Source organism: Caloenas nicobarica, chromosome 13 (genome assembly GCF_036013445.1).
Source record: "Caloenas nicobarica isolate bCalNic1 chromosome 13, bCalNic1.hap1, whole genome shotgun sequence".
In the NCBI taxonomy this organism is placed as follows: Eukaryota; Metazoa; Chordata; class Aves; order Columbiformes; family Columbidae; genus Caloenas; species Caloenas nicobarica.
Window position 1 is genome coordinate 1,310,542 of NC_088257.1, and position 11,682 is coordinate 1,322,223.

The following is an 11,682-nucleotide window of genomic DNA, read 5'->3' on the forward strand; positions in this document are numbered from 1 at the left end:
CATTTACACGAGTTACAATTCCTGAGGTGTTGTAACAGGCACGTTCTTTCAATATCGGGTTCTTTCAATACATGGTCACTGGTAGGACAACTGAGACCAGAGCCAGGGAGCCCAACCCTGTAACTGTCCCCACAGCCCAAACTGCCCCCAGGGTGACGGGCACGACCCCTCACGCTCCACCCCCGTGTTCTGCCCGCACCGACACCAGCCTCACCACAGCTCCTGCCGCCTCCACCTGGCTTTACGTTCTGGGAACACAATAATTCCCTTTTCTGCCTCTCAGCCCCAGCCAGCGGCAGGGGAACTGAAGCACCACTTGTGCACAAAACAAACCTCCTCCTCTTCTTCTAGTTTTCTTTTGCTTTTTCCCTGTTTCATATGAAGCTGATCACATCCTGCAGCAAAAGTGCCAGGAAGCTCGCCCACCCAAAAACGCATCTCCTGCTTCCTCGGCAAGCGAGAGGACGGCATCGCCGCACGGCACAGGCACGAGGGTGGCAGTGCTGGGGACCCTGCCCAAAGCATCGAGCTTGTGCCACCTGCCCCGTCCCTGGGCCAGCCTGAAATCAAAGCCAGGGCAGACTGAGCTGGCTGCGCCTGCACTGGCCTTGCCAAACCGGCTCCTGAGTCCCGGATTTATATATAACCCAGCGGAAAAAAAACGGGTGTTGGACCCCTGGGATCTGCTGGTGTCTCAAAGCCCCTCTCACGCCAGCATCAGACACATCCCGGTTTCAGTACCTCTAAGGGAGAGTGTGTGGCGGGCACTGGGAAAGGCAGGGCTGACAGAGCGCATCAATAAAAACAACACAATAGGTACCACTCATTGCCCTGAGGGCTTCCTTGTACAGGGTCTTAATTTCCCTGAAAAACAAAGAACAATTCCCTGCATCGTGCATTGATGGGTCTTGGGTTTGGTCCCCAGTAAGAACACACACACAAAATTTTTTCTTTTACATTTTTGCATGATGACTTGCATGACAAGCCTAATAAAAGCCCAGACTTATAACCCAAAACACACAAAAATGTAATACTGTTTCATATTAACTTCCAAAGCACTTCACTGACTGTACGAAGAAACTGCATTAAAACATTAGAACAAAGAATAAACCATGTACAGAGAAGATATATAGGCAAAAATGACCACTTAAAAAAAGTCATCCACTGTTACAAGCAAACGCATGGTGGTGGGCAGAGCTGCTTGAGGCACCTTCGTGCAGGGGTGGCTTTGATCTGGAAACACAGACTCAGGCAGTTGCTCACTGCCATTCTCCCACAGGGCCCACGGGCACAAGATACTTGGGGGAAAAAAATAAAAATAAAATAAAAAGAAATCCCACTTGCTCATCTGTCAAGAGCTCTGCTGTGCCCAGAGGGTTCGTGCTCTTGGGCCACTTCTGCTTCGCTGCAGAGCTGGGGCAGGTCCTGGGGTGGGAGATGCTCTGGGGGGCACATGGGGATGGAGGGGCCCTGGTGGGTCCCGGCACGGTGACACAGCCACGCTGACACCGCCTGCTCTGCGGAAAACCTCCCAAGAGGCTGTGCAGAAGCTCCGCTCAGCAGATCCAAGGTCTGCCCCTGCCTTCGGAGCCCCAGGGCATCGCCCCATGAAGTGGCAGCAGCAAGAGGCAACAGCCACAAGCGCCGTCCCCAGCCCAGGGACAGCCCTCACGGGACAGTGACGCCCGTCCCGCGGCAGAGAGCGGGGCCACAGCCGAGCGAAAACCATCTGGTCTCAGCAGAGCGGGGAGGATGTTCTGGAGAGGTTTTTCTTGGCAGGAGCTGATGGAGCTCTCGCTTCCTGCCCGGCGGGGGGACGTGTCCCCCCGGGGGACCCCGAGACCGTGGGGACGGCACATCCCATTCCACGTCCTGCCTCCCGGGCTCTCTCCCCTCCAGACTGGCCAGCGGAGAAAACCCTCTACCCTCCAGCCATGTGGGCATGCTGTCCAAAAAACCAAAGGAAATTAAAAAAAAAAAAAAGAGAAAAACACAACTACCAAAACAAACATCGACAAAACGTTTATACTGTCACAGCACACAGGATACGTGCTTTAAACCAGGATCTCTCTTCTCTTCACCCCCCCGCAATGGATTTATGATCTACCCAAGGGTCTTTCAGGCTGTTTTGTTACCTAATGACCCTAATGGCTTTGGGAAACAAGCAGTAAAAAGTTAAAAGTGTGATCTATATCTACATGAACAGCTTTATGTAGAAATGGGAAAAGTTCTTCAAGAAGCTGATAGTGGACTAAAAACCACCTTTTCCAATTCCGATTGTGCCAAGCAGCCGCAAGAAAGAAACACCAGCAGAAATGGAAAAATGTTTCCACGTATGTTCCTGGGCCCTGTGCCATCCCAGAGCCCCAGAGCGGGCGGGGGGCTCAGCGAGACCCCCCAGCCCCTCGGGAGGGAGGGAAACGTCCAGGGCACCGTGCGGCCGCTCGCAGCCCAGCCAGGGACAACCTGAACGGGGCAAGTGGGAACCGGCCCCGCTTTGTGATGCAGAAACCAGTAGCTAAACTTGAAACCGCTTCCTCTGCCTCCTAACAATGCTCCGAGGAATTTCCACAAATCCCAAGGCTGCCCTGACTTCCATTTCTAAACTTGGAAAAAGAAATACCAGGACATTCCTTTGTTGTTCCAGCTCACTCGCTGTTTGATCTGGGGTTTTTTCTCCAGCTGAGCCAATTAAACAATCCCGATTTCCCTTGGGGAAAAAAAAAAAAAGCATAAACCGGAAACAAGCAATGCGCCCGCTTCTTTGATTTTTAACTAATTGTTGTCAAGTTGGATCAAAACCTGCCACCTCACTCTGGTTGGCGCGGCTTAATGCTTAAACAGTATTTTGGCCAGAGAGAAGAGAATGATAGAGGCATTTATAACTGCATTCCTGCCCTCTGGAAGGAAACAGTCCAGCACTGCATTTATTGAGCAGCAGCTATTTTGGATCACAGAAGCAGCTTGAACAATATCACCCCCACCAAAAAAACCCCACCCCAGCCAGCCCCCAGTGTGGTCCCATGGCCCTGCACCGGCTGCTGGGGTAGAAACTCCTCAACGCTCACACACATCCCTGGCAACCCGTTCTGGTCTTTGCTTTTATTTTCAGAGGTTTTGTGGGACGCCCCAGGCGATGCGCTCATGCGTGGCCAGCTCCTGTGTGGCCCCAAAGTTTGTCCCCTCCACTGTCCCCAGTGGTGTTCGGATGGGAAAATACAGTTTCCTTGAACTTACAAGAAGTCTGTGGGTGTAAATCACTGCACTGAGAAACAAGATACACACTCAATGTGCCCCGCGAGCCTCCAGTTTGCTCCAGAAGTTTTTAATGGTCATTAGAGAAAATCGAGGGAGTTTTAGAAGCACTGCGGGTCAGATCTGGGTGCCTGAGCAGAGATGAACACCTTGAATTGCAACGACTGTAACTGCTGATCAGAAACTCTAAACCCAAAAATAATCCAAGGAGCCACCTAACCACAAATAAATAGCAAAGCTAGTAGAGGGACTCTTGCCTCGAGTGCAAGGAAACATCTATTCTTCTGCCAGGAAGAAAGAGAGACGCGAACCTTGAACTTGAGGAGGAAGGACCGGGTTCCTGTTGTTCAGTTGGAGTAATTAATTGCATACGCATGGAGAGAGGCCAGAAGGGGAACGCGTGCTCTTGAGGACAGCCAGCACGGAGCCGGTGCCACGGGCGGGACGGGCTCGGGAGAACGCGGCTCCTCCACCAGCTCAGCTGCAGCTCGGCCACCGGGCTCCAGCGCAGCGGAGCCGGGGGCTGCAGGACCGCGGCCGCGGCCCCAGCGCAGCGGAGCCGGGGGCTGCAGGACCGCGGCCGCGGCCCCAGCGCAGCGGAGCCGGGGGCTGCAGGACCGCGGCCGCGGCCCCAGCGCAGCCGGGTCCCTGCGGGGCTGCAACGAGCTCCCAGTCCTGGCCCAGCACAGAAAACAGACACAACCGTGTCCTCCGTGGGCTGGAGCCCGGGTAGACCATAAGAGATACACGGCAGCACGGCATCAAGGCGTTGCTGGGTATCATTAGTGACATTTTCTTCTCATGATACGACAGAGCTGAAGCTCAGACCTCTGTCGTCTTTTTTTTTTTTGGTGGTATCTTATCATCCAAGAGCTCATTAGCCAGGAATTCCTCATGCTGTTTATTTTCCATTTGTCCATATGTTCCCCACAAACTCAGCCTAGTCTCTGTTTTAAGTTTATACTTAGAAGCAGTAATTGGAAGGGATGAACAAAGGCACGAAAGAAGGCAACATGAGCACAAACAAACTTACCAGATGTTTTGGATTCCTGCATTTCCCCAAGAAGCAGGATCCTTAATGTTTTGATCATGTCATCACAGTGCAGAGCTGTCGCAGTCCAGAACACAACTGGCTCCTCTCTTCTGACTACTGGCCACAGAGACAGTGATTCAAGTCACCACAAGCAACCCAAATCTGTTCTTATCGCGAGCAAGAGCAAAACCCTGCTATGTGCCGGTTCGGCACCACTGCCTCCAGTGGGATTGTCCCAGGGATGGATTTGGCTTTAGACTTTGAAACCACAGGACCAAGCTGAACTCCTCAATCCACACAACCTGCTTGTGGGGTGGCCCAAGAGCTCGTGTGACCCCGCGAGAACTGAGCCAAGAGCCGCAGAGCCAGCGCCGGCCGCAGAGCAAACCCCCCGGCCCCTTTTCTAGACCCTGCTGCCCACCGAAGGGTGTAAATTTACTAATATTTAATTACACTTCATTGGTGGTTTACTTGCACCTGTGCAAACCCCCGTAACCACGCTGATCTCTCGGTGTCCGCCTGCCCAGACTGCAGAACTGCAGGGGGCACCGTCCCCTCCCACTTCATCCGGCTGCTCCCCCAGACACGGCTCACCCACCAAGTCCATCCGCATCCTCAGAGACTGACACCACTTTATCTTAACTAGTGGAAGTCACTAGTTCGGTTGTGTAGGTGTGGAGTCTCCTGTGCATATTCTTATTTCAGTTCTAGAGTGCTTTTTTCCTTTAAGTTTTATGCCGATTCAAAATCGATTTAAACTTAACCAAAATAAAACAGTATTAATCTGATACAGGGTTTTACACTAGTTAAATTAAAGTAGTATATGTTTGCTTGCAGATAAGGCCTTGTTCTTCAACACAGCTATTGCAAAACACTTGGGACAACATTGAGATACTCTACAGAATGGGAAGAATTAAAGAAAAAAGAAGAAAGAAAAGGATACTGGCAATCGTGCATAGCCCGAGGAGCAGCAGACGAGAGCTGCTGGACCAGGGAGACGGCATTTACATTACTGTCTCCTCTCCCATTCAAAGGGCAGCAGTGAAAACAGGCAGTAAGATTAATAAGAGGAAATTCTGTGACCACAGCAAATAGCATGACTCATGCTTACTTGATGGTCCTCATTTCTAATCTGGAATAGTAATTTTCTGCTGGACCAGATTAAATATATTTCTCCTCCTGCTGAGCCTGTAGGGATCCAGCAGCCCACACTGGGAGCACTGGCCGCTGCTGGGGTTTAATGGCTGGACAAAGCCAGGCTCAAAATTATCCGAGCTCCAGCTCAGCGATGCACCAGGAAACACAGGCAGGGGAACGAGAAAAATAAATGCAAGACAAAGAAACCCCTTCTGTCTCCCTTCTGTTCTAAGAAGCAACGGAGCCCTTCAAACACCACCACTGCAGGCTCAGAGAAATCCACTTAATACACAAAATTAATTAAAGGAAGAACACTAAAAGCAGACTAAATACTGGAAATCGTGTACTAAATCACAACTCACATCATGATCGGAAGGGAAACTTCCCAATTTGATTGCAGAAAGCAATTTACTTCAATTAGCAGGGACATAAACAGAGCGCTTGCTTGATAGAAGTATTGCATCTCCCAAAAAGCAAACTGCCTTAATTGCAGCTCTCCTCCTGGCACTTGCTGAACTTTCAAAGGCTGTTCCGGGCGAGACGGAGTGAGACAACCCTTTGGTTGTCAGTCCGTCCTGCCTCCTGCACGAACACCTTCCCAGAGCAACAGGGGAGATTTGAGTCGTATCCCGATAAGCAGGACGCACGTCGGGACAAAGAGGAGAGCACTGAGACAAAAGCGCTCTAACGGACAAAAATCACTTCATGTGATGAGGAAAAATTAAGCCTGAACTTGCGCTACCCAGCCATGACAGAGCGGAGAAATGGATTTTCACACCGGACACAAAGGGCAGCTCAGAGCTGCTGACACCAGGTCCTGCTCCCAGCAAGACATCACGGATCCATCATTGCAGCCAAGCCTCCAGCTCCTGCTCACCTCAGGCACTCACAAAGCGCTGCAGCATCTGCAGCTCCGCTTTTCCCAAACCCTAGCCCTAAAGCCAGGCCCAATTTGCCTCAGTGTAGGTACAAGCAGAGACAGCTGCCCTGAGGTACAAACAAGCCGTCCAGGTCCCACCGCGTCGGTGCCGTGCTCACCTCCAGCTCAGCAGGATTTGGCAAAGCCAGGCAGGTCTGCAGCCTCCACCGCCAGGACCCGGCCCGTCGCCTCGCACAGAGCTCCAGGGACACCTGAAAATGAGGAATTAGTGGAATTGCTGGTAGTATCCTTCAGCGACATTCCTGGGAGAGAGAGAGGCGGCTGCAAGAGCCGCAGCTCCGCACTGGTACCCAAACCAAGCACTGGCCAGTGCCAGATCCCACCCCCAGCTCTCCTCTGGCACGGAATCTGCCCTGCCAGGCTCCTCGGTCCCCCTGTGCTCAGCCCCTGGCCTCATCCTAAAACCAGGGGTCAGTCCAAGGAGACAACAGCCCCAGCTACAACCCAGAGTGTGGGCATGAAGAGCTTCCAGCCAAGCTCAGAAGAACCAGCTCATGTCTACATCAGCTCAATATTCCAAAGTGAATCCCGTTCTACCACCATTGGTCACCGCCCAGTACTTTATATTTCAGACTACAGATGTTTCAGTGGTTTGAATTTACTTTTCTTTTGGGAGTTGCAAAACATCATTTTGTCATATTCTTTATGTCACCGATTGCACTTGCAGACTTCAACCAATCTTTAGATTTGTTGGGCATCGGTAAGCTGGTTTGGTTTTGGCGGGGGGTGGTTGGCAGGGGGTTTTTTTTGTTAAATCATAGTTAGCAGTAAGATTTTCTGCAGGTCCCACTTACCTCTATGCAACTTGGGGAAATAAAGCAGTAGCTCAAGCATGGCCTTGCACAAGTAAGGAGCACACTCCACGGCAAAGAATGGGGCTGCTGCAGGTTGTAGCCTATTTGGGGACCCCAGAGCTGGACTGCAGTGTAGGGAAGATGGTTTTTCCCCAGACAGGGCCCCCCCATCACCTGCTGCAGGCACAGAAGCCTCAGAGCAAGTTACAACCAGGCACAGCTGGGGCTTTTGAGCCCTTCCACCCTGGTCACAGCTGTGGGAGGGAGGCAGCAGCAATTGCAGCTGCATCACAGCCTCCCACGGCTCCAGCAGCTCCAGCCAGAGCCACTGCCCAGGGAGTGCTGGGGGCTCAGCCAGGGCAGCTGCAGCTGCTGCTCTCCAGCCGTGGCCTGGCACAGCATCCTGCATCACGGCATGGCCCCGCACAGCATCCTGTGGCATCCTGCATCACGGCATGGCCCCGCACAGCATCCTGCGGCATCCTGCATCACAGCATGGCCCCGCACAGCATCCTGTGGCATCCTGCATCACAGCATGGCCCTGCACAGCATCCTGCGGCATCCTGCATCACAGCATGGCCCCGCAGAGCATCCTGCAGCATCCTGCATCACGGCATGGCCCTGCATAGCATCCTGCGGCATCATGCATCATGGCATGGCTCTGCACAGCATCCTGCGGCATCCTGTGGCGTGGCATGGCCCTGCACAGCATCGTGCAGCACTGCACGGTCTCCCATGGCACTGCATGGCATTGCAAGGCGTCATAGAGCAGCACACGGCAGCACAGCTCTTGCAGTGTTTCCATTTTTTTTGGCTGCTCCACACACCCATCAGAAGTGGCAGAGCCAGCAGCAGGAGCCATGTCCACAGTCACAGCACTGCCCGCCAGCCCCAGTCCTGGCACCACACCACGTCACACCATGTGCTTTTTGGCACGGGCAGCTCTGTCCCAGTGCCAGCAGGAGGGCCGTCTCAGCTTCTCCATCCCCTGACACCCCCAGCACAAACAGCTGGTTTTGGGGTGGGACGATGCTGCACGGGGGAGCCACATTCTGCAACCCTGATGGAGCAGCCGGTGCAGTCACCACCTTGCTCCCAGCCCAGGACATCGAGTTTCTGTCCCATGCAGGAGTGTGTTTGGTAAAGAGCCGCTGCAACAAGCCTGGGGCAGCCCCGGTGTGCAGGCAGCCACAGTGCAGGGTCTGTGTTTGCATGGAAAGTAAACCCTCCAAATGAAGCCCAGGACACGCTGCAGTAACTCACCAGCACCCTCTAACCGAACCAGTACAAAGTGTGTGAGCGGGCTGGCAGAGACAGGAGCTCAACTAAGAGCCCGAAAACATTAAAACGATGTGATCCGTAGGCAGCAGTGAGTGGAGGCGTCCCAGCGAGGCCAGTCAGAGCTGCCCCGGGGAGAGACGGCTCCGCACGCACCCGCTGCATCCCGGCCCCGCGGCGCCCAACCAGCCGTCCTGGGAGGGAGGATGCTGCGATGGTCCTGGCTGCCCCGCACATCTGCAACCCCTTTGCTTTTCTTTTTTCTTCCTCCTCACAGATCACTTTAAAGGTCCAAGTTAGGGCATAATTAGAAAAGCAGTTAAAGCGGCGAGCTGGCGAGGGCAGTGACCTTGGGCGGTGGCAGGAAGCGGCAGCGGTGGGTGGGCTGGGGGTGCAGCCCCGCGCTGCGCACAGCGCCCAGGAATTCACACTCAAGTTGCAAAAGCTCCTTCTCCAATCCCCATCACAACCTCGGTTTCTTCCTCTGCTCAAAGAAAACAGGCATTTTGGTGAAAGAGCCATGCTGAGCGCACGCCCCGTCCCCATCACATGCACTGCACTGGCATGAGATGCTCCGTCCTCTCTCCATCCCCCAGAAGGGCAGCTCCGGGTCCGACCCATCGCACGCAGGCAGGGACTGCCCCACCGACACTCGTCCCCTGGCACTGGCACGGGGATGTTGAACCGTCCCCGGCTGGGCGTCCCTGGGCGCTCAGCTGTCGGACCCGCCGGAGCGGGGGTTTCCGTGCGGGGCTGTTTCTGGCCCCGCGCTCCCTTATCGCCGCCGCGACCTTTGCTGGTTGCAGATTAGTGGCTGGAGCCAGTTGGATTTGTTTGATTTCTGTTGATGGTTATTAGGCAGAGGAAGTGCCAGAAGGGATTTTGACCTCCAGTTTAAACCTATTCCAATTAGAGCCACTGAGCCTTTAATTACCGCGCTCCAGTCACTTTGGTTAAAGCAACAACAAAAACAAACACAAAATCTGGTCGAAGATGGGCCTTTCTCCTCATCGGTGCTTCAATCTGCCGCCTGCTTTGTCCGTGACTGCGGGCATGGGGCAAACTGGCCCACGAAGCCCCTTGTGCTGCCTCTGGACCCGGCAGCTGCCGCAGGCGACACCGCTCGGGGACGATGCCCACGGGCAGGAGGGATGATGCCCGCACCCCCCGCCCCGGCACTGCACCCACCAGTGCCCAAAGGGTGCTCCAAGGACCACCTCCTGGTGCCCAGGTGGCTTCAGCAAACAAACAGCCGAGGTCACGGTTCAGGAGCCCATCACAGCTCACAGACAGTTTATGGGCGTTTTGGAAACACTGATTTCTTGCTTTGCATAACTTCTACTGAGTAATTCAATTTTTTTTAAAAGCAGTCCAGAGTGCTCTTGGACTTCGCTCCCCTTGCCCCTGGGCCGTGGACGGTGTTTTATTTGCCCTGGGACTGCAGCACCTTTTGACTCTTGGCACGGACCCTTCTGGCGCTCCAAAGCCCAGGCAGAGATCCTCACCTGTTGTTTTATTTCTTACATTGCTATTAGGTTTTATTAACATATTGAAAGTCTACCTTGACTTCAGCAAAGCATTTGACACCGTCTCCCACAGCATCCTCACGGCAAAACTGAGGAAGTGTGGACTGGATGATCGGTAGTGAGGTGGACTGCAAACTGGCTGAAGGAGAGAAGCCAGAGAGTCGTGGTCAATGGGGCAGAGTCTGGTTGGAGGCCTGTATCTAGTGGAGTGCTCAAGGGTCAGTTCTGGGGCCAATACTATTCAATATATTCAATATATTCATATATTCATCAACGACTTGGATGAGGGAATTGAGTGTACTCTCAGCAAGTTTGCTGATGACACCAAGCTGGGAGGAGTGGCTGACACGCCAGAGGCTGTGCTGCCATCCAGCGAGATCTGGACAGGCTGGAGAGTTGGGCGGGGAAAAATTTAATGAAATATAACAAGGGAAAATGTAGAGTCTTGCATCTGGGCAGGAACAACCCCAGGTTCCAGTACAGGTTGGGGAATGACCTATTAGAGAGCAGTGTAGGGGAAAGGGAGCTGGGGGTCCTGGGGACGGCAGGGTGACCATGAGCCAGCACTGGGCCCTTGTGGCCAGGAAGGGCAATGGGACCTGGGGGGGATTAGAAGGGGGTGGTCAGTAGGTCAGAGAGGTTCTCCTGCCCCTCTGCTCTGCCCTGGTGAGACCTCATCTGGAATATTGTGTCCAGTTCTGGGCCCCTCAGTTCCAGAAGGACAGGGAACTGCTGGAGAGAGTCCAGCGCAGCCACCAAGATGCTGCAGGGAGTGGAGCATCTCCCGTGTGAGGAAAGGCTGAGGAGCTGGGGCTCTGAGCTGGAGAAGAGGAGACTGAGGGGTGACCTCATCAATGTTTATAAATATATAAAGGGTGGGTGTCACGAGGATGGAGCCAGGCTCTTCTCGGTGACAGCCAACAGTAAGACAAGGGGTAATGGGTTCAAGCTGGAACACAAGAGGTTCCACTTAAATTCAAGAAGAAACTTCTTCTCAGTGAGGGTGACGGACACTGGAACAGGCTGCCCAGGGGGGTTGTGGATTCTCCTTCTCTGCAGACATTCAAACCCGCCTGGACGCCTCCTGTGTAACCTCATCTGGGTGTTCCTGCCCTGGCAGGGGGATTGGACTGGATGATCTTTCGAGGTCCCTTCCAATCCCTAACATTCTGTGATTCTGTGAAAGCTTAGCAAAACAGGGCTTGTGTCTGTGTAAGTCCTACACTTTAGAAATCATTTCTAGGATACACCCTGTGATTGATTTTTTTATGTTAAACTCGCACTCTGACATTTTCTTTCCCAAACTGGCTTTTGTCCATTTTCCCTCTCCAGCAGCACCTTTGCCTGCATCTCCCAAAGGCGTTTCCTTTTACCCCGGCACCTCCCTTACCCGGGGGTGCCCAAAAGGAGCTCCACGTGCCCCCCTGCAGCCCTTCCCTGTTCCCTGGGAGTTTCAATTCAGCAAGACCCAGAAAATCCCAAAGCACAGACAAATACATGGGCAGTATTTTGTATTTAAACACCTGGAGATATTTGCCAGCAGCCGGGTAGGGTTTTCTCCCCATAGTCCGAGTCCCAGATAGCAGGAGTGTGGGTCACTCAGCTGCTCGCGGGTTCAGTCCCCGTGTGGGTCAGTGCAGGGACAAAGCTGCCGTGCTCCGCTTGCTCCAGGGAGCTCTGCTGCTCCACAGCAAACGTACTCGACTTGATAAACCGCAA